The following is a 24,146-nucleotide window of genomic DNA, read 5'->3' on the forward strand; positions in this document are numbered from 1 at the left end:
TATTTTACTTCTATTTATGCTGCAGAAACAGCAGCATGACTGCTCAGTGGTGAATACCTCTTCCTCACAATGCCACGGTATAGGGTTCAAACCTCATTTCCTCTTATGAACTGTGCAGTCTCTGCATGTTACTCTCATGTCTGCTAGGGTTTTCTCTAGATACTCTGGTTTCCGATCACCTCCCAGAAACACACTTGATGATTAGCTACTTTTAACTGACCATTTGTATTTCACATACACCTGCTCTAGTGGAGAGAGGTGTGACATAAGCAAGTCCTAAGACAAACCAGTTCACGTACCTTATTAATATGTCAACTTTAAAACTTAAAATGGAGTCCATAAAGAAAAAGTAGAAGTTAGATGAGGAGTATGCCCCTTTAAGTAATCAGCCTTTTCAATATGCATACTATAGCACATTAAATGGCAAGTTAATCAAGAAATAAGCTTGCCAAGTAAGCTGACAGTGTCTTCTGCAATTAGTACAACTAGCTCATAAGGGAAATAAAACCTGTGCAAAAATTTGAGCCAACATTCTATACGTGAAATAGGAAGACAGGAAAGATCAACATCACACAAGTAAGCTGAACTGAAAGAACACATTCCCAAGCTGTGTGCAAACCCACATGTTTCAAAGGAATAAGGTTGAGGTTGTGAGCAAAATCAAAATAAGCATCTGACAGGGTTTGCTGCTTTAGGAAAGTCACAGAAGACGGCTAATAATAAACTAATCCCAGTATCAAATGCTAAGCCCTGTGGAAATGTGAAAAGTATAAAAATGCAATGACTGGTCTAGACAAATACAGAGTTGAGACATGACAAAAGTCAGCAATGAAACTGTCTATATTCCTCAAACCTTCAGAGAAAACTACGGACAGAAAAAGAAACTACGGACAAAAAAAGAGAAAATACTTTTCTGACTACATCTTGCTCTTCTGTGTAGTACGATGGACTGTGCACCCTTAAATGATTATATGACTCATGCTACCAACTAAACGACAAACGGTCAGCAACTACTCTGGCATAGTTTTATTTTTTGGCTGAGATCACTTCCTCCTGGAAGGTACTGTCTGTCCCCATAAAACAGTGTCATATTAAATCCTTTTACTGACCTGTGTCCTCTGACACAAAGCACACCTGTGTGATGATACTCACCATATATACAGATCAGCTACAGCAGCAGTATAACATAACAGCTTTCTTCTTATGTTTGCCCACCTATTGTTGGCTGCTTCTTTTGTTTCAGTGGCACATGTCCCATATGTAAAAGCAAGTACCCCTATCCTGAGTAAATGCAGACCTCTGGTACATGCTAATCAGTACAAAAGGTTACAGTGTCCTATGCCCTCTTCAGTTCTTCCAGCAAGAAACTAACTACACCCCATAACTGTAAATGCTTGTAAATAAAAAAAAAATTACATGTAAGAAACATACAGGATAATCCAGAAAAAAGACCACCAAGGAAGAAGGTGTAAGAACTAATGATAGTGTGTGTGCATCTGTCGAAGATTAACCCCCTATTACAAATACAAACCACAATTCTAGAAGTCCTGACAATTCAAAGGATAAACTGTAATTCAGCTAAAGTGTCTTTTGGCTCTCAATTTGTGCTGGAGGACAGATGTGATAAGGTTCCAGCCTGCCAACTTCTCTTCTGTGAAACAGGAATATGTGCTCGTAGCACATACAGACTCTGGTAGAATCCACACAGGAGACCGGAATAATCAAAAGTGGCAGGACCAATTGTCTGCATCAAGAGGAGGCGTGGAGTACATCACAAACACTGATGCACCTCAATCCTTGGATGCAAATGAGCATGTGCTGGGGGTCAGGGCTTAATAGAAATTTCTCATCCTCCCTGCAAATGACAGCACCACTCCACCTCACAGACTGAACAAGCCGAATGCAGATGTTCAGGTCCCTGACGATATGCACACCTATTGTGTGAATCAGAATGGGGGATTCTGAGCATCATTTAAATTCAGTAGATTTTTGTCAGACATTATGAGTACAGTAACGACAAACATGCTCACAGGAGAAATTACCACAAGCAGATCACTAGCTACAACAAAAAGAGCAACACACAAGCTGAAAAAAAAAAACACTACAGGAGAACTGCAGCGAAAAACTAACCACTTTACTTTTTTTTTTTTGAACACCAATTTCAAGGAAAGAAATGGCACAGGCCAATGCCGGACGAAAGCACAAAAAGAGTAGAAGAAATGTCACTCCTAACACCTGCAGAAACTAAAGGAAGTGGAGGAAAGACAAGAAGGAATAATCACAAATAGATATATTTGACTTATCTGACAAAACTTCAAAGAAAACCCACTAACAGCTTAGCATTCAAGACTCAGGAAAAAACACATCTGTCACTGCTGATGGCAGACGAGATCTGAGTATGCAGGGCAGAGAGTAGAGCATTATGGGGAAGAGGGAGGAGCTCAAGACTTGAATCCTAGTCTGTATAAATGTGGCTGAGTCGGATCAGAGGATTGGATCCGTAACCCAACCATGAGGAAGAATGAGAAGGACAACATCAGATTTAACTTTTCGGTGCGAGTAAGGCTGCACTGCACATGCCTCTCAGTTCCTGCCCAATAAGCACAGATTTAAGACTTTGGTACTATTAACAATTCTGCAGTTTTAAGCAGCACTGAAAAAATACGGAGAAAATGTGCACTGTACCTGCCAGCTTCTGCAATGCAATTACTTTAACATCTTTATTAAATCACATTTTGCTCTATAATTTAGATTTGCAAACATTAATAAAAAAGAAAACAAACAGGAATAACTCCCAGTGTTACCATCATGCAATATGCATATTTTAATTCACTCCAACATTAAGTTAACTCAAGCCTTGTCTTCCCTAAAATCCCACTCCTCCTCTTGAAAATTATTACACAGGTATCACGTCTACTAATTTAATTTATATAAACTTTGCTCCTTCCCTTTTCTAAGGATTCCACCTCCATTTCTTTTATCACCTTTACAAAACCCAAACTTCCTTTAAAAAAAAAAAAAAAAAAAAAAAAATACAAATTTAATCGGACAGCTTGGTATATTCCCAAAATAACATGTTCCCATTTACCCCTCTCTTCCCCATCACAGCTCCAGCATTTGGATCCAAGGGAAAAAAAATATTTAAATTGTGCTTGGAGGATAAACACACCCATGCAAACACTTTCATGCAGAAATTCTAAGCCTTCTTGATTTTGCTGAATACTCAGGAGATTTATAAACTTCCTCCCATTGTTCCATTGTAAATTACCTTTCCACACTCTTTTCCCAATCCTACCTAACCTTCTCTGATTGATTCTTGTAGTTATCCTACAACATTTCACATTTAATCCTTTTTAAACACCAGCCTCTGTTTTAGACATAAAACTCTATCAGAGCTTGTCTTTCACTTAGCATTTCCATATCCCTTCAATTCCTCCCACTGTTCCACTGTAAATTGCCTTTAAACACACACTATGGTAGAATCCACAGAGGAGACCGGAAATAACAAGGATGTGTTTGTATGCAAGGGCCAACTGTCTGCTTCAATAGGAGGCATGAAGTACATCACAAACCCTGATGCACCTCAATCCTGGGATGCAAATGAGCATGCACTGGGGTCAGGGCTTAAAAGAAATTGTCTCATTCTCCCTGTAAATGACAGCACCACTCCGTAATCACGCAGTCCAACTCCCAGGGAATGAAAATGCTGTAGGTCCTCAGTGTGTGTGGTAAGATAAACCAATCAAAATGGCCAATGATGGGGTAACTCCATAATCTTAAAAAGGGCCAGGGGAAAAAAAAGAAAAAAAAAATATTCAAAGGCAGCCTATGACTTCAAAATAAAGTGTCGCTTGTCCCTCTTAATATAGAGGATGAACAGGCGGGGTAGCTCGTTTAGATACTTTACTATATAAAATACATCAGGATGGATAGTAGCATCTTGAATACATACATGCTTACATCTCAACAGCTTACTATAAAATGGCAGTTGGGTCACACTTACTCAGTATTTATACACTTGTGCAAGCCCTTGGACAGCTTGTTAAAGATGTATACACATACACTGATTTACATCCTCCCTCTTAAAAAGACTGCCCTTAAATGAAAATGACATTGCAATTTGACGTGCATTAATATAGACATTAGAAACAAACTCATGTCAAAGTTGCTGTGTATCTATAACATGGTCTGGAGATGCGACTGGATCTGGTAACATAACAATCAAGACTGGGTTTAGCAATACGGACAACCTTCAGTGAACACCTTGTATCAGGAACTTTGGGATTCACCACAGGAACGGGGATATTTTCTGAAACTGGAACACTGGACAACTCACTCTAACAACTCCAATCCGATCATAACCTTTGGATGTTTGCATGCTTAACACTTCTCCCTCTCGTAATGGATTGAGTGGTTTGCTGGTCTTATCGTAACATGACTTCTGAGCTAAACATTTCTTCAACAGATTGGCTTTCATTGACCTTTTGTTCTTGACACATGGAACCAACAAATGACTACTGATTGGTAACATGGTCCTGGTTTGCCTCGACAGAAGTCTCTGAGCAGGTGAACCAAGATGTTTATCAGACCAAACACAAACACACACAAAAACATACTCGGAGACTCTAAATAAACACCTGCCTAAGCAACAGAGACCTCCAAAGCATACCACCAAACAACTGCCATCACACAACAATACCCACGTATCACATAGTCCACAAAGTCAGTATGCCACACAGTCCCGACCCATAAGGCTAAACAACGCACCAAATACACTTGTAATAGGTGAGACTATAGTCAGACACACTGACGTCCCACTCACCAGTCTGAACAAGGAGAAGGTCACTGTAAGCTGTCTGTCGGGTGCCAGGATCCGCCACATAACACACGCACTCAGGTCACTCCAAAGCAAGTACAAATATGACTCCGTCATTGTCCATGCAGGTGTGAATGACCTGAGATGTACCTCCCTGGACTACATGAAAAGAGACATAGAGGAGGTCTCTGATCATGTAGCCCAGGCTGGTATGACCCTGACCTTGAGTAGCATCTTACCCTCACCAAGAATGATGCCACAGTATAAAGAAAAAATGACAAATTTTAACAACTGGTTAAAATATTGGTGTCACTCAAAGGGGATCCAGTGTCTGTCAGCCTGGGGAAGACATGCTCGACAAGCCACGCTGCTTCGCTAGGGATGGCTTGCACCTATCACCCCTGGGCTTTCGAATACTGGCTAAGGCTCTTGCCACCCCCATAGTGCCTTTTTTAGGCAAGGCTCAAAAGACAAACCCGCCTCCATAGAAAATATAGAGAAAAAGAAACTAAGGGTAATGCTACTCAACGCCAGAAGTCTAAACCTCAAAATGCACGCACTCGAGACTCTCCTCAGTATGGAAAACATCGATGTCTGTGCGGTAACAGAGACCTGGTTCAAGGCTCCAGAGAGCACCCCAGCACTACCAGGTTATACTTCATATCATGCTTTCCGGCCACGAAGCTCGGACCGAACCACAAAAGGAGGGGGAGTATCCATATATATCAAAAATACCCACACCTCCAAATTAGTAGCACTGCACAAAGCAACGGAAACCATCAACGTGCAACTAACAGTGGGTAAAACTGCTTTTCAGTTTATAGCCTGCTACAGACCACCCTCCCAAACTCAGGAACCCCACTCGGCTTTCCTGAAAACACTGGAGAACATGAAAGTCTCTCCAAACACCATCATATTGGGTGATTTCAACTACCCAAACATTGACTGGGTAAACTACTCAAGCCCACACACCTTTGCCCAAAGGTTCCTAGAGTTTATAAACTCAAATGCTATGGAACAACTGGTCAATACCCCCACAAGAGGGGATAAAGCTGGAACCTCTTTGCAATGCAATGCACCTAGAAATAGTTTGCTTCCAATGCACTTTTTGTCTTTGTTTGTTCTGTTTGCAAGAAACCTGTAAACGCTGCAACAAAAAAACAAAAAAACTCTGCTCACCGCTGAAATTTTAGTCCTGCTCAAATAATGTACTAATTGCCTGTGTACATCCTTTTTTGTCCAAATTCTTTTAAGAGTTTTGGCAAAATGTGAATGGTTAAAAATATTTAATAGTTTAGAACCTATAATCCACTAATTACCACAAGGAGGAAGCAGAGAATAGTAATGAATGATACCCTGTCCGTAAATAAAAAAAAAAGGGCTCTACTAAAGGGCTAACCTGCCCTTCTTGGCACACCCTTCTTGCAGCAGAAAGCAGAAAAGCAGTGACAAACATGACAAATATTTCAATTCTGCAGTAGCTGCAGGCTCAAAGAAGAAGGAGTCAAAGGTTTTTCCAACACAAAATCCAGGAGTAGGTAGGGAGGGGGGTCTTATATTCTTTTGCCTTCTGAAGAAACTCTTTGAACAAAGGCAAAAAAAAAACAGAAAAACAAAGGTGGGTGAGTGAGCTGGGCTCTTGAAGCTGTGAAATGAATGGAAGGAAAGGACAACCCAAACTTTGAATAATAAGAGATACAAGATATTGAGAGCAACACTCCAAATTAGCTCTCCAAATCTCTCAATTCTTTGCTGTGTAAAAAAAAATAAAATACTCTCATTTTTTCAATATCCTCTCCTTAGTACTAGCCTCTCTAGCTTCCATAATCACATTTAAAACTTGTTGAGGAAAGAGTGAGACTGTGCAACACAACAGAATATGCCAAGTGCTGTGATGAGAAGAGATTGAGCTTGACATTGAATGATGCCCTTCTGAGATATAACACAGATGAGAAATCAGAGGTAAGGCCATGGAGGCTTCCTTACAAGAGATCTATGTCTTGTTCCCATGACACTGTCAATTTCTGAAATACATGAAGATCCAGTTTCTGGTTCTGTGCTCTGGCAGAAACCAAGCCTGAGTTGAGTAGTTGGCTTACTTACGGTCTCCTCCAATAAAAATCATTGCTTGCTGCATAGAGGGATAAGAATGTTCCCCCTTGCTTGTTTGATGTACCACATGACAGTTGTGTTGTCTGTTAGAATCAACACCTGCCATCAATGCAAAAACTGCTAACATCTCCTTCATGTTGATGTAGATGCTAGATGTCTGGCAGGCCACTTGTCTTGTATCCTTGTATCCACTTTCCATTGAGCTCAAGCAGTGTCCGGTGGCATCTGTGTTAAAATCTGACCTCTCGCCTCTGGGTATCAGAGAGTAGTCCCTTTTAGGGTGACATTGACTGAGCCCACCCTAATTCCCTGTTTGAAGGCAAGGCAGTGCTGTCCCATACAGTTTTGAGATACCATTGCAGCCTCATATGCAGTGGCATTGGCAGCACCAGAATCTAAGAGACCATGAACCCTAATGCTTGAAGGATAGTTGATGGAAGTAAAGTGACAGGCTTTTTTGTTTGTCCGGGGTTAAAAAGGCTGCTGCCGCTGCTGTATTCAGTCAAGCACCCACATAGAGAGGGGTACTAGACTGACTTAGACTGGACTTTACAATAGAATAGGCATCTTAGCACTGCTGCCTGCACTATGACATATTGCGATAGAAGTCTGCTCTTTCTTTTCTTGAGAGACAGCCAGAATCAGCAAGTAAGGATAGATTTGAATGCCTTGAAGCTCGAAGTAAGCTATCACTGGAGCCAGAACCTTTGTGATACTCTGGGCATGTAGAATAAGCCAAGGGCAAATGCAGAGAACTGATAATGAAAAGCCTTTAGAGGTAAGCACTTGAGATCCAAAGTTACCATCTTGCCCAGATCAGGTGTCAGAGGTTGTAGTTGTTGTAACTTGGTAACAGTTGAGAACACTTAAGAAGGAGAGATAGATAAATCCAGATAAATGTGAGATAAGGATCCTTCTTTCCCCTTAGAACAGGCTAGAATAAATGGGCCCGGAACTGGCGGCCCCTTTCTGGGACTGGCTGGATACTGGACTCTCTGAGAATGGCCTGATCTGGAGTAACTGAGTTTTCTTTGTGGAAACTCTTTTCTTTGTGAGGTGCATCTGGGGCATTGTGTGGAATAAAAAATTGTGAAATAAATGATATAATGATATATGATGAATGATATCCAGCACCCATCTGTCTTGATTTCTTAAAAAAGAGACAATCTTGAAAAGAGAAAGAAGCTGCCGAGAATCCACTTCACTGGCAGCTGAAAGGCAGGTCATTGGTTTTGCTTAGACGAAAAGACTGACCCCCCCCTCACCAGAAGTCTGAGCAGGTGAACTGTCAACCATACCATAGCATTTCCCAATCTCTTCAAAGGCCCGAGCTGCCTTCAAAAAATCTTTTAACAGCCTGCACTTCTTAGCTTTGTCCATTTTTCTTTCCTTTTGTCCTCCAACAAGCCCATCAAACAACAACACTGTAAAAAAAAATCCAAAAAAAAACATCTTAACATGCTCAGCCCGATCCTCTTCTTCTGCAACTAGGCATGTCTCTGAAGACTAAAAGAAGCAGCCACCGAGCCGAGGGAGGCTGAACAGCATCCACAACCACACTGCAAAGAATGCTACCCACTTGTTCAGACACATGGAAATAACCAAATCCAGCAATTCCATACCTTCCCACAATCGCCACACCTTCGATTTCAATTATTCAAAAGGAGATAATTCTGATATTTCATATTGTGACTGACAATTCACAATGAGAGCTCACATTATGAATGAGAAGTATAAGAAGTATATGCTTTCACCCCCATCCAGCCCTTGCCTTTATCAGAGGGTACAGGATCAGGATTTTTAACCACAGAAGCTTTTTAACACCTAGGCCCCTGAGAAAAACAGTTCTGGGCCCGAGGACGTTTAAACATTAAACAAATGCTTATGCACCCTATAATACCTATCACTATCAGGCTTAGCAGAGGAGGAGGAGGAGTGTCAGGGTAGGGAAGCCTCTGCAAAAACATCCAATCAGAGTAATCCTGGCCTTCCCCCCTAAAGTCTTCCTCTGCCCATGAAAAGTCTCTGAAAAAGAAAGAGAAGCTCAGGAGGAGAAGCTGTCAGAGGGGAATCATCACATCCAGAATCAGAATAGGAAACTCTGGAAGTCAAGAACAGTCTCAAGCCTTCAAACTGAATCACTGTTCAATGTGAATCAAACTCCTGTTCCTATCAACTCCTATAGTACCAGGCATCAGGCTAATCAGAGTAATCAAAAATCTCTAATTTTTAAGTATATGTTTTTAGGCACAGAGCCCGAGATGCAGCTAGAGAAGCCCCAGCTGGCTTGAACTACCTAGAAGCCTAACTTGGCCTTTGGCAAAGGAAGGAGAGGCCCCTTGGGAAGAGGAAGAGAGGGAAGAGGAGGAGTAACAGCAGCGCCCCTCAGCCCTGCCCTGAGGAGGGCACATCCTGTAGCACCTGTAACAGTAGAGTCTGAGCTGAGAGAGACTCCTGGCAACCTCCCTGGCCCGTGGCTCCCCCTCCTTCTAAACGCCCTGTTCCCGTCTCCTCGACGGTTCCTCACCTAAACTTCACTGTTTGTCCTGATGAAGCTTGGATGGCGCCGGAGCATCCGGCATATATTATAAATTTAACGCTTCCCAACTAAAACCTAGCACAATCAAGCCTCCTCTTAATAAGCGCTTGTTAAATCTAGCCTCAGGCCCTATACAAGGTATGAGTAATCATAATGGTATCTACTTCTGCTTCCACAGTTATTCACTTTTTTTTCTGACATCCGGTTAAATACTGTTAGAAACTGAGGCAAGAAAAGCAAAAGGTTTTACTTAACCAACTCTTAACTCTGTCTGAAACGAAACTCCGGAGGAAAATCTCATTGCTTCTGCATCGTGAAAAAGAGAAAAGAATTGATGAAATTCATGCGGTCATGCGCATGGGCCATTTGACGTACTGACGTCAGTCTAACCGACGCCAGACCAGCCTTATACTCTGGTATTCGGGCCTGGGACGCGGACTATACCCAATAGTCAGGACTGCAGCAAGGGAAGACGAAGAACATCATATTGGATCTGGTCATCACAAACATAGGGATGCTATGTTCCACACCAGAGGTATACCCCTCACTGGTAAGATCAGACCACCAATTAATCTCACTGGACATCCATATCCCGTCCCCACCCCCAGCCAAGGTAACCACGGTGAAGAACTTCTCAAAAGCAAACTTCACACTTCTCAAAACTGAGGTGGAAACCTTCACAGCCCCTGGGCCAGTGGAAAACACGGCTCAAACCGCAGAATCCTTCGCAAATGCATTCTATGGACACCTGCAGGAATGCATGGGTCGTGCCATCCCAAATAAAACCAAGACTCACTCCTCCAAGGGCAGGAGACCTGTCTGGTGGACCCCGGCCATAAATAAACTGTACAACAAAAGGAGGAAGCTACTACATGATAGAGCAAGATCCCAAAAAGGGAAGGCAACTCTGATCAGTAGCAGCAAGAAGCTACGATCCCTCATAAAATCATCTAAGGCCAGCTTCGAAAGAAAAATTGCACAAGATACTAAGGACAACCACAAGGCATTCTTTAGTAATGACAGGAACCTGTGCGGCAACTCCCAGATATGCTCCGAGTTAGTGCAAAACGACAAAAAATACACTGAACCAACAGACATTGCCAACATCCTGGCAGACAGATTCAGTGCAAATTCCCCCCCCCCCCATCCCCCCCAAAAAGAGCAAATCTCCATCCCAACAGAGTGTAACCTCCCAGACATCTCAGATGATCAGGTGACAGCTGCCCTCTCCAAAGCAAAAAAACGCAGCATCAATGGGATGGGTGTCCCGGGATGCGTCCTACATGAACTACAAGATGAGCTAAACCCTCACCTAAAGTCCCTGTTCAACCTCAGCCTTTCCACAGGATATGTACCCAAGGAATGGCGTACAGCAACGGTGGTCCCACTCCACAAGGGAGGTGCCACAACGGACCCCGGTAACTATCACCCTATAAGCCTGACTAGCCTGGTCTGCAAAGCTATGGAGCTTATCATCATGGAACTCAAACAATGATAGCAGTAACCTTCAGACACTGGATCCTAACCAGTTCGCCTTTGTTAAGGGCAGGTCTTGCCTCTTGAACCTGGTCAACTTCTTTGAAACATTTACCAGGGCCATAGACGAAGGGAAAGTGGTTCACACAACCTACCTGGACCTCGCAAAAGCCTTCGACACAATACCCCACTCTGGTATCATAAATAAGCTCACCAGCTTAAATATCAACCCTATGTCACAAGATGGGTTGCAAACTGGTTCAGGGATAGAACCCACGCAGTCAGAATTGCAGGAGCCTTGTCGGACTTTAAACCAGTTACAAGTGGAGTTCCACAAGGCACAGTCCTGGGACCTCTCTTGTTCGGTATTTACTTCTCTGAGGTACAGGCAAACACGGGGAGGACTATGGCTGACTTAAGTTCGCAGATGACTGCAAACTGGGTGCCATAATAGACTCCCCGGCTGACACAAGCATTCTCCAAAAGGGTCTCACAGAGACAGATAACTGGTGCCAGAGTCATGGCCTAAAGCTAAATGCAAAAAAATGCATTGTCATCCCCTTTGGGAAAAACAAAGTGCCCACAGACTACCACATAGGAGGTAACACACTAAGTACGGAGGAAGTAATTAGGGACTTGGGGACCCAGGTAGATGGTAATCTCTCCTTCGACAACCACGTTGCCAAAGTGGTCAGAAAGACCTTCTATACAGCCCACCTCATCATGAAAGGTTTCACATCTAGATCAAGTGAGGTCATTGTACGACTCTATTCATCACTCATCAGGCCCATAATTGAATAGAATGCCCCATTTGGGATGTACCTTACCCGGCAACTGCAGCAACTGGAAAGACCCCAAAAGTACCTCACCAAGAGGATAAAGGGACTCAAACAGATGCCCTACGCAATTAGGCTACAGAAACTCTGGCTCTACTCAGTTGCTTACCACCTACTCAGGGGTGATCTGTGCCTGACTTATAAAGCCAAGTCCAACCCAGAATTAATGGACACGCTCCATCTCAAGAAATCCAAATCCCTTAGAGCAGGAGTGTCCAACCCGCGGCCCTCAGAGCTCTTCCATGCAGCCCGCGACCCTTAAATTTAAGTTTAAATTTAATTTCACTTTTTTTCCGTGTGTTTACACGTCCGCGTAGTTTTGCTCTTCTGCGCATGCGCCAACTTTCTTTTTTTTACGTTTTTTTCATACCAGCGTCTTTCCGCTGGTATGCGCATGCGCGAAAACACATTCGGGCGATTTTTAAAAAGAAAAGCTGCAGGAAGGCGCGAGATCGTAGCAGAGAGAGGATTTATTATTTCTTAGTTTGCTTTATTTCGTTGTGTGCACACCGACTACACTACAACAAAGGTAAGTTACAAGATGAAGGCTCAGCTCGCCAAGAATCTATGTGTTGCTACTATAGCCCTTACTTAAAACATCACAAATCTGTAAATCTCAAAGTCTTTTACTGGTTGTATGCTAAAGATTGTGACCTAGTTGTACATCTCAGAAAACAGCAAACATAAAGTTGCCTAATATTAATGTGGCTTTCTCTTGATTTTTAATGGTGCATTTCAAAGTGCAGCAGGACATGTTGTTATTCTGTACTGTAGTATAGGAAAGTCTCACAATGATAGTATGCCCTTACTATATTCGGCTAATGTGAATTAAGGATCATTAAAGCATTCTGCACAGATGGCCTAAATAACACAGCCATAGTAGCAAATGTGCAGTATTAGTTCTTGTACCTTGGAAAGGTTTTATTTTCTTTTCTCTTCCATTCTCAGTGTTCGCAGATGTATTGATCATATTGCAGGGCAGGGTAAACACAATTTGTCTTGAATAATTTGAAACTCATTTTAGGTTTTTGATGATTCTCCAGAATTGTAATCCGTTTTATTTTTTCTGTAGTAATCAGCACAACAAAGCACTAAACATGTCTTCATCACATCAATGAATTTATAATATGTAGCCATAATAAAGTCTGAAAATAAAACATGTGCTTTATGAACCTGTGTAGTAAATTAGAGGTTGTGCTGTATATGTTTGGCATTGCCTATGGGGAAATAATGCAAAAGAAACATGCAACCACAATTTTATTTTGCACTCTTAAAGGATGATTGAAACAGATCCATTAATATTGGTATACATCACTGAGCGGGAGGGAGTGCTGTTTACCACTTGGTTTACTTAGTTAACCAGAGTTAAACAATGAATCCTATAGGACTGTAAGCTTAACATATTGCCCATATTTACATTTTTCTTCTTAACTGATCTTTTCCATTTTTATTATGTATTTATTTATTCAGCAAGTTATAAGGGTACTTCTTCACAAACATAAAGGTACCAAACCAAAACCAGCATGTAGGACAGAAGGAATGAGTTAATTAGTGTTTTTTTTTTGAGACCAAAATTATTCAGTTGCTACATATTGAAAACAGATGTCCATTCCTGTTTCAGAGGTCAGTCAGTTCCCCATAATTTCTTTAGTTTCCATTTTAAGGATGTGCAAATGTAAGATATACTTGCATTGCTGGTATTCCTTATGTTTTTACATATTACCTAGCATTACTTGGTTCCAAGTAGTTCTTGTTAATAAAATTGCTTGCTGTATTTGCACTGATTACACGCTGGTGCCTAAATGCATGCACATTATTCACAGAGTAAATGTAATACTTGCAAACAGCTTTGCATCTTATCCATAGTATCTCTGAAGATTCTAAATATGTTTGTATCTTAACTGTAATTTAGCCTGGATTGTCAAACAAATTAACAGCACCAGTGATGCAGCCCGGCTAGCCCCTGTTTAATCAGTGTCAGCACTTTCATAAATATTTCATGGCCAGCAAGGACAAGTAAGCACCAGTGAGATAAGTACATTGCTTTTCACTTTGGGTTTGTTTATTCAAGTTTTTTTTCCCAATATATCTTCATACAGTTTAGTAAAGAATAAGAGAATAGTCTTATGTTATGCAGTGGTGTTTGTATTGACAGAAAGTATTCTGTGCTGAATGACTGGGGGACTCCTAATATTCCATATACCTAGAATTGGTTGGCAAAGGAATCTTTAATGTTGGGATAACTGGGGTGCTTTTAATACAGTTGTTGAAGTTGTTACTGGTTTCTTTTTTTGTGTCTCCAGATAGGAGAGGTGGGTAAAAATAATGCCTTTTTTATCACTTTCTCAAATTGCTACCATTGGTCTTGTTTAAAAGTGTAAAAATATACAAATGTGGATTTGTTGATCAGAACACCTTTAGACATTGCGTTTGAATACTCAGTATGGTTGTGAAGTTTGCATTTTCAGTTCTGTGCAGCACACAGTTGTCCTTTATCACTTCTCTGTTTAAGTTTTAGTATTTCCTTTCCTTGTTTCTAGGAGTGAGAGGGAAAGACTGTTAAGTTAATCAAAAGGTGGAGCTGATCTAGTTCATTTTCCAGAAAAAATATCTTGCTAAATGGAGCATGAGTGTTCCATAACTAGGAAGCCATTTTAAATTAGTTTTAATTTTTTGTTGATGTAATAGGTGTCATATTTTTAACAAAAAATTAGGTGTCAGATTTTAACAAAAAAAAGAAAAAATTATCTTAGCTGCACATTGTTCACATTTTGTGGAACTCCTATTGTTTTTAATTTTTAACAGCATAAGCAAGCTGGTCTGATTTTTACTATTGATGCCAAAAAGCATGGTTGTACATAAGTATTTTGCTCCCTTAGAACTATGCTTCTGGAGAACTTAAATACTTTCTCTGGCATCTAATTTAATAAGCTACTGTAAAAGGAGATGTTACAAAAGTATACAGCTCTAAGATTGTTGTTGTGTGACATTTTGTACCTGTTTAGAATGAGATATTGAATTTTAGGGCAAATATTATGCATTTATTAATTTATTTATATTTATTAATTTATTTATTGTTCAAATTAACCTACAATACAGCCACATTAGTCCGCATAAACCTGTGTTTGGGGTTTTTTTTTTTTTTTTGCTCTTCAGTTAAGGTGAGACCTTTTTTTTTTTTTTTTGGGTCCTCACCTGCCATTTGCCCCCAGACCATTTTTGTTGACTCAATGCGGCCCTCGCAACTGAAAAGGTTGGACACCCCTGCCTTAGAGCTACACGTTCTAGAGACTTAAACCTGAGCACAGAAATAAATAGGACATGCTGGAGGGACAGATTCATATCCCAGAGACTCCCATCACTCTGGAGCAAAATCCCAGTCCAGGTTAGGCAGAGCCCCTCACTGACCCTCTTCAAGAGAAATCTTGATGAGTGGATGGGAGATCATAAGTATACCCCCGGGATCACGTCTGGGTCCCTGCTAGACAGAGGCACAATAAATTAACCATAAAGGGACAATATTCTGTGACCTACTATTCATAGGCACAGTCTACAAATCTAAAAGGGTGGCGAAAGCCAAACACACACTGGCTAGGCTTGTAAATGCCCTAGGGCAGATAGCCTAGTATCAACCTATGAACCTATGAGGAATAGTTCTAAGATTTAAAAGATTCAGGAAAACACCACTACTGTCTTGTTTCAACTTCTCTAGTAACTGTTTCTCACTTTGAGCTGCACGTTCTGCCAAACCATCTGATTGCAGACACTCTGGGCTACTCATGACATGAACGAAGTCCCACTCTTCAGCAAATCTTTTGAACTGTTGGCTTGTAAACTGTGTGCCACTGTCAGAAATAACTCTGTGCGGGCTACCATCAACTGCAAAATGACGCTTCATCTTGGTAATGACAGTACTGGATGCTAGATTAGGAAGTAGGTCAATCTTGAACCAATCTGAATAAGAGTCTACTAATACCAAGTAATGTTGACCATTCCACTCGAAAATGTCGGTGGCTACTGTCGACCAAGGTAGTTCACGAATCTGGTTTAGTTGAAGTGCTTCTTTCTGTTGATGTGACTTTGTATTATTACATATAGAACACAAGATGATAGCACTCTCTCAATATCTTGTGACATAGAAGCCAAAATACTAGTCCTCTTGCCCTTCTTTTGGTAGAGTCTGTTCCTGGGGGACCACAATGCAAGATAGTAATGTAGTCTTGTTGCAAAGATTAGAACAATAACATTAGGACTTTTCATGATGACACAATTGTCAAACAAAATCTCATCTCTATGTAGAAAATAAAGTTGTACTTCTTGAGGTAAACTGGATTTCTTTGACACCCACCCTTATTTGATAAAGTGGTTGAGCTTCTCTAAAACTGGATCTATGGCTGTATGATTTCTCAGCTCATCAAGACGTGTGGAAGAAAAAATTCTCACTTCATGACTTCAAAAATCAAGATTCTCATTCTCATGCTGTTCAGTGGTTGATCTGGGTGATCTGGATAATGTACAGCAAGATAAAGAAGTTTGTCTTTCTTGTAGACAAGAGTGAAATGATACTTTTGTAATTTCAACATCATGTGTTGCAATCTGGCTGAAGCTGTATGGATAGGCTTTCTCAAAATAGTGTCTAGTGGTTGGTGGTCTGTTTCGATCTGGATAGGTCTACCATAATCATCATCATGGAAGTTTGAACATGCAAACACAATTGCCAAGAGTTCTTTCTCTATCTGAGCTTACTGCATTTCAGTTTGAGTAAGAGTTCTGGACACATAGGTATCAGGTTGACCCTCTTGAAGAATGACTGCACCTAGACCAAATTTTGATGCATCACATGAAACAGTAACTGGCTTGTGGACTTAGTATCTGAGAGTTGGTGGACTGGCAATTCTCTGTTCCAGGAGATCAAATGCTCTCTAGTGTTGTTCTAACGATGACTAAGATACATCTTTACATGTTAGCTCTCTGAGTGAAGCTGATATTTGACTCAAGTCTGGAATAAACTTGCCTAGGTAGTTAATCATGCCAAGAAAACGTTGCAGAGCTTGAACATTGTCTGGAGCTGGTATCTCAAGAACGGATGTTTTGCTTAGAAGGCTCTGGTCGTAAGCCTGAACTGGTAAATAAATGACCAACATAAGTGACTTCTCGTAGTCGGAATTTGCATTTCTGAGGATTTAGCTTAAGATTTACCTGACGTGTCCTTTCCAGAACTTTTCGGAGGTGTCTGTCATGCTCAGCTTCACTATTATTTCCTACTAGTATGTAGTCTACAATAACAGCACAGGGATATCCAGAAGAAATTTGCTCCATTGCAAGCTGAGACACTTCACTTGCAGAATTTATCCTAAATGGGATTCTCAGAAATCTGTACCTTCCAAACGGAGTACTGAAAGCGGTTAGCAACGAAGATATCTTGTCAAGTAAAATTTACCAAAATGAACTTGTTGCATCAAAGACAGAAAAAAACAGTGGCATTTGGCATAAGAGCAGCAACTTCTCCAACTGTATGCATTGGAGAGCAGCAACTTCCCCAACTGTATGCATTGGATGATTAGGTCTTTTCAGTGCATTATTTAAATTTCTTGCATCAATACATATTCTGATGTCATCTGAGCTTTTCTTATGAGATACCACCATGAAAAGATACCCATTCAGTAGTTCATCAACTGGACAAATTGCACCTTGTTGCACCATTTTGTCTAGTTTGGCTTTGACTCTGTTCTGCATAGCTACTGGAACTTTTTGGGCTGGCCTGATTACTGGGCTGACATCTGAGTCTAACTTCATGGAATACACAACTGGAAGCTTGCCTAGTTTATCTTCGAAAAGATCAACATAGGTAGGGAAAATACACTGGGCGAAATTAGAATAGTGGTATTTTAAGCTAACACAGTGTTCTTCCTTGTTAAATGAAAGCAATCCCATTTTTGAACAGTCTCTGAGCCCTAATAATGACTGTACAACCCTCTTAACCACATAAAATAACAAGCTGTAGCTTCTCCCAGCAGAGTAACATGAAAGCATTACTGAGCCTTCGGTTTGGATTTCTTCACCACCACAAGCAACCAGCTTCGCACACTTTGCCAAATCAAGGTTTTCACCATGACGTACTTTAGCAAATGTTTCTGCTGACATAACATTACACTTTGAACCTGTCAACTTTGAGCTCTATGGGTTTTCTATTTATCTGAACAGTACAAAATACTTCATTCTTCCCCCATATATTTACTGCATTGACTGTTTCACTAAGCACTGACACACCATCAACATAAAAAGTTGGATCACAGCTTTCTAACTGATCAACTCATTTCTTGAAATGTTCTCCTTTAATAAAGGAATGACTGCCTTTTGATTTACAAAATCTCTTGAAATGATTCCACTTATTACATTTGTGGCATTGTTGACCAAAAGCTAAGCACTTTTCCCTTCTAGACTCATGATTTCCACCACAATTATAACAGCTGGCAATGAAACAGGGTGTTAGCCCTTGCTTTGAGTTTGCTGACTCACTCTTATGCTTCACTGAGGCTGTGTGAACTACGGAATTTACTGGAAAGCTCTGGGGTTTACCAGTGAGTGCTGCAAGGGCTCCAATTGCTGCTATGTGTTTGGGCCTGTTTCTTTAAACCACGTGCTGCATTCCATCAACGTGAGCTTTAGAAGTTGCTGGAAACATGCATTTCTCATTTGTAAGCATATTTGTGTGCCTTTTAGTGAGCTTGCGTATCTGACAAATCTCAATGGCCTTGTTCAAAGTTAATTCACTGTCACAAAGCAAAATCTTTCTCACAGCATCATATTTAATACCACACACAAGTCTGTCTTTTATCAGCTCTTCCCTTAAATCACCAAATCTGCACGTTTTAGCTCTGTTTCTCAAATCAGGTATATACGCCACAAAAGTTTCACCAGGATTTTGCTCCCTTGTAAAATAAGTGCCTTTCCACTGTAATAATTGTCTGGGGAGTTACACATCTCTAAATTTACATTTCAAGCACTCAGGGACCTTCCTTGATTCAGCTGGTACAACAATATGATGGTTTCCCCCCTCTCATGCAAAGACAGTAGGTGCATACATAAATGAACACTCCCTTTCAGTGGCTTCTGACCCAGCTAAATTAAGCAGAATAAATGCCTTTGTGCTGTCATCTTTATCAGAAAATGCAGCCTGTATAAAAATATCATACTCTTGCTCAAACAATCTCCATTTCACTGCAATATTAGAATCAAACACAAGTGCACTTGGTTTTCGAAATCCATCTGCCATGCTAACAAAGTATTTGTGCATACATTGCAAATATGGCCCTTGTAATAATATGCGAATAGGTTTTCTCAGCAGCTTGTAATAACATTCAAACGCGCAAAAAAAAAAACTTCGAAATAATGTACATTGTGAAATATGCTCTGAAATGGCTGTATTTTGCAAAATAACTGCACCACTGCACAAACATGCAAACACTTCATATAGTTCTAATAACCTTAATATGTAAAATACACGCTGAGCGAAAAATGCGGTCATTTCCTTTTATTTTATTTGTTTTATGCAATTCAGACTTTATTTCACACATTTTCCATAGTAATTTGAACATTTCTAGCAAAATTGGACAGTTCAATTAATTTAAATATCGTTCAGAGCTTTCTGTATGCTCAGTTTCATATTTTGTGAATAAGAAATTATTTGAGCAAGTTTTAACACCTGAAATTCATTTCTGACCTGTTTTGAGAATTATACGTGCAGTATGGATGATCCACTCCTGTATACTCCCACCAACACTAACTAGATGCCTCTCGGATTCAAATTGGAGAAACCGGAACTCTTTCTGGCAGCAAGTCATTTTAGCCACGCCTCATCTGACATTAAGTCGCTCATCCCTCTTAATAAAGATAATGAATAGGCAGGGTAGTTCGTTAGATGCTTTATTACATAAAAACACATCAGGATGGACAGCAGCATCATAAAATATAAACAAACTGATTAACAGACATACCTTACAACATGTTTACATCTCAACAGCTTACTACAAAATGGCAGCCAGGCTCAAATGTGCGCAGTATTTATACACTTGTGCAAGGCCCTTGGATAGTTTCTTAAAGAGACACACACACAGTAAGATAAAGAAAAAGAAAAATAAGTGCTGCTACTGTCTAAAGGTTGTAATTCCCAATGAGAAAAGTATCAAAACCAAAACTGGACACAACCACCACGATGTTATAAAACCAGTATTTAATGTCAAAGTAAAACAAAATGAGATAAAATAAGTGCTTTCACATGCTACACAGGCATGCTTCTTCAGATTTCACAAACACATTTTCAAACAGTTCTTAAGTACTGACTACACAACCAAATAATTGAATAATTGAATAATGGATACAATAATTGAATTCAATAATTGATTGAGCAAGCAATATTTTAAGGCAACCAGCTCCTGGTTGAAAGCCAGATATAAAGTGAATCATATATAATGAAATGTGTGTATGTGTATCCTGAATACAAAAAATACAATGTGATAAATAGTATAAAGTAATAATAATTAACTAACTAAAAATTGATAATTTAAACAAAACACAATTTGCAACATCATATTACACTATCCGATGTAAAAATATATATAAAAATATATATAAAAAATATATCAAAACACTATTTACTAAAATGCGTGTACTAACGTACATCTACAACCAGGGTATAAATTTGAGTCCTTAAGCATGTCCAGTGCTTATAATTCATTACCTCTTAAAACACACACAGTAAGGTTACATGGGATAGCTGAATGGGCATGGCTAAATGGAATGAGGTTGAATTACATCAGGGTGAGGGGTCAACTTATAGCATGAGTATGGTTTTAAACAACTGGTCGCACATCACTGCACATGGTGAGTAACTATCTTACAGCAGTAGTCTTACTCAGACTACGTATCAAAGCTAATTTGACTTTGAGGCGGCTGTTTCTGCTATGACACCTTGAATAGCAAGCCCTCAAAACAAATGCCTGGCCTCAAACACACAAACTCTAACTTTCTTTGTGCAGTAAGATAAGGATTCAATCCTCAGCAAAGTCAGCTTACCAACTTCCAGCTGTTCTAAATTTATAACAAAGGAAGAAAGCCTGCAATGCATCTACTACAATCTGCACCTGTTTCTGTGGCTAAACAGAAGGTTATAATCCATTGTTCTCTTACAACTCTACCTATCAAAACCATTAAATGTATCACACATAATGACTGTACCTAGCTTGCATTTTTTTATCACAGTGCGAGTTATCCTATCTACAACAGTTGCAAGCATCTCATACATCACAAGGAGAACATGCTTTCTCCACACTGCATATAATCAGCTCCCATCACAACAGAAAAAAAAACTCTCATCACAATGGAAAAAACAACTTTGGAATTCATGTCAGCAAGAACCTGGAAACAAGCACTACCACGGGGTCCTGCAGGAAAGGTAAGTCTGACTCTCCGCACTGCATGAGATTGACATATTGGGACAAAATAGAATGGGACTGAGGAGTCACAGCACAACAAAACATTGTTTGGCCATCTGAACAGTAACCATCACAAAAAGGGAGAATGAGAACTATAATGGACACTATGCATGTCCCTATTTAGTAAAGACTAACACCCTGAACATACACTTACTGCAGTTACTCCATTACCTTTTAGTGGAAATTAACTTTTCTGTGCGAGTACCGTTGCACTGCCATGCCTCTCAGTTCCTTTCCAATAAGTACAGATTTAATACTTTGGTACTACTAACAATTCCTCAGCTTTCAGCAGCACTGAAAAATGTGGAGAAAATGTGCACTGTACTTGCCAGACTCTGCAATTAATTTAACATCTTTATTAAATCATATTTTGATACGTAATACAGATTTACAAACACTGAGAGAAAAGATATCACACAGAAATAAAAATTCCCATTGCTACTGTCATACAATATACATATTTTAATTAGCTCCATTATCACTTATGTTAACTCAATCCCTGCCTTCCTAAAATCCCACTCCTCCTCTTGAAAATTATTTCTCAGGTATCGCTTCCACAAATTTAATTTCAATAAACTTCGCTCCTTCCCTTTTCTAAGGATCCCACCTCCATTTCTTTTATCACCTTTACAAAACCCAGACCTTCCTTAACAAAAAAAAAAATAAAAATAATCATCCAGCTTGGTATATTCCCAAAATAACATGTTCCCAATTACCCCTCCAGCATCTGGTATTTATCCAAGGGAAAAAAATATCTAAATTGTGCTTGGAGCACAAACACACCCATGCAAATACTTTTATGCAGAAATTCTAAACCTTCTTGATTTTGTTAAATACTCAGGAGACTTATAACTTCCTCCCACTGATCCATTGTAAATTGCCTTTCGACACACTTTTTCTCAATCATACCTAACCTCTACTGATTGATTCTTGTAGTTATCCTACAATATTTCACATTTATCCCCTTTTAAACACCAGCCTCCATTTTAGACTTAAAAAAAATAAAACCTTTATCAGAGCTGGTCTTTTACTAAGCATTTCCATATCCCTTCACCTTTATATTGAATAAGAATATTGTATATTAGAATAAGGGGACTAAACATTTTTACTGCTTCTATCTTATCATCCATATCCATAAGCAAGAACATCCCAGTTTCTCAATTTTTGTACCATCTTTTATTTTATTCCCACAAGCCATAACAGAATCCTCTAACTCCTGCCCCTACATAATGTCTCATCAAGCCCTCATACAAATGGGTACTGCTGAACTAATTCATATGTTGGTAAATAGCTTAACACAACAACTTTTGATGTATCTTCATTTTATATCTCAAAAACTTAAAAGTATTCTAAAATGTTGCACAATGCCTAAATGCACTTTTCTTGATTTATCAAGTACAAAATATCTCCAAACAATGCTAGCTTTTCTCGAGTACAATATCAGTTATATCCTTGAATTTGTGATTTTTTTTATTTTCATTGCCAGTTGCTCTGAATATAAAACAAACTGTGGGAAAAGAGGACATACCTCCCTCCTGGGTTTCTTTGCATGAACACATCTTGTCAAAGAGGACCCCCTTAATTCTTCCCTCTAACCCTTCATATATCCTCCTTATTTACTCCATTGTGAAGGAACACAAATGCTACCACCCATTGTCCTACTCATAAAATCCCAGCTGCCCCTTCTCTGCATCAAGACCCACCAACAATAGCAGTGTTTTCTTCCAGTTTGCTTTCCTCTGGATCATCATAGTTCTATTAATGTGCCAAATGTTTGCCTCCCTCCACAAAACCAGTGGCCCATATCTAGCTTTAGAAACATTTCTGGCATTTTCTTTGGAATTGCAGACAAAACTATAATGGTTTACAATTCCAATGGGTCTACAGAAAGCCAGATTTGAAGGGTCTTTACCCTGTTTATGTAATGCAGCCATCCTAACTTTCCACAAGATCCTGGCACTCCCCCATCCTTTAAGATATTGCTAAACAAAACCTTCTTGACCTTTATTTACTTCCTTTCTAAATTCAAAATTTCCACAGAAATACTGCTTGTTCCTGAAGACCTCCCTGCTGACCACTTATACAACATTAGCTACCTTGCTTCTTCCTATCTTAGATAATAAGAGCCTCATCTTCCTCTAACCTTGGCATAATTAAGTCTTCAAGAAAAGGCACAAATGGAAATGTTTATGAGTTCCCCCAATCTTATGCTTTATCTGAAATTTCAAAATAATTCTGAAATATCTTGGAAAGTCTATATAAGATCTCTAGTTTTTTTTCCTCTTGTCATAGGCTTGCTACGTTTGGCTACAATTTATTTATTTTTTTTACAATCTGATGACTTAAGCTGTTATGCTAAATGTTTTTATGTTTTACAGTTGCAGAAAAATTAGCTGCTTAACAGCAACATTATCTAAATGCTCGTTCATTTTCCTTATGGCACTCCACAGATGCTCCTCTTCTTGTTCAGGGAGACTCGCCTCTTCTGAAATACTTTTAACTTTGTCAACCCCACTAAATAATTACTATGACTTCTTTCCCATATTTCCTTATCTCTTACTTGTAAGATGATTTTAAATGTAACTTTCATTTTATCCCACCCATCTGTTACCATTTCCAAATTTTTCTTCCTTCCTTAATAACTCTAGAATTAAATAAACTATACAAACTATTTCTTTTTAGCAATTAAGTAGATAAATGCTAGTGTCTTATTTTTACATTACCCTGCATCTTTACCTTAGTTTTTCTTAGTGAATCATCTGTTACAGTTATTGGATGAGTCCGAAAGCTTTCAATGAAACACAGATGATCATGTGACAAGTAAATTCTATTCAGTCTAGTCCAGCTACTGTTTCCTGGGGATAATATGTAAG

General features: G+C 39.6%; 1 protein-coding gene across 2 annotated transcripts in view; it reads right to left on the reverse strand.

Moving 5' to 3' along the window:
• The window catches only part of LOC122801610 (CLK4 associating serine/arginine rich protein), a 1,938,306-nt gene that overhangs the window by 1,088,474 nt on the left and 825,686 nt on the right, over positions 1 to 24,146 (reverse strand). The window lies entirely within an intron of this gene.

Source organism: Protopterus annectens, chromosome 5.part0 (genome assembly GCF_019279795.1).
Source record: "Protopterus annectens isolate FY-2018-M chromosome 5.part0, PAN1.0, whole genome shotgun sequence".
Lineage (NCBI taxonomy): Eukaryota > Metazoa > Chordata > Ceratodontiformes > Protopteridae > Protopterus > Protopterus annectens.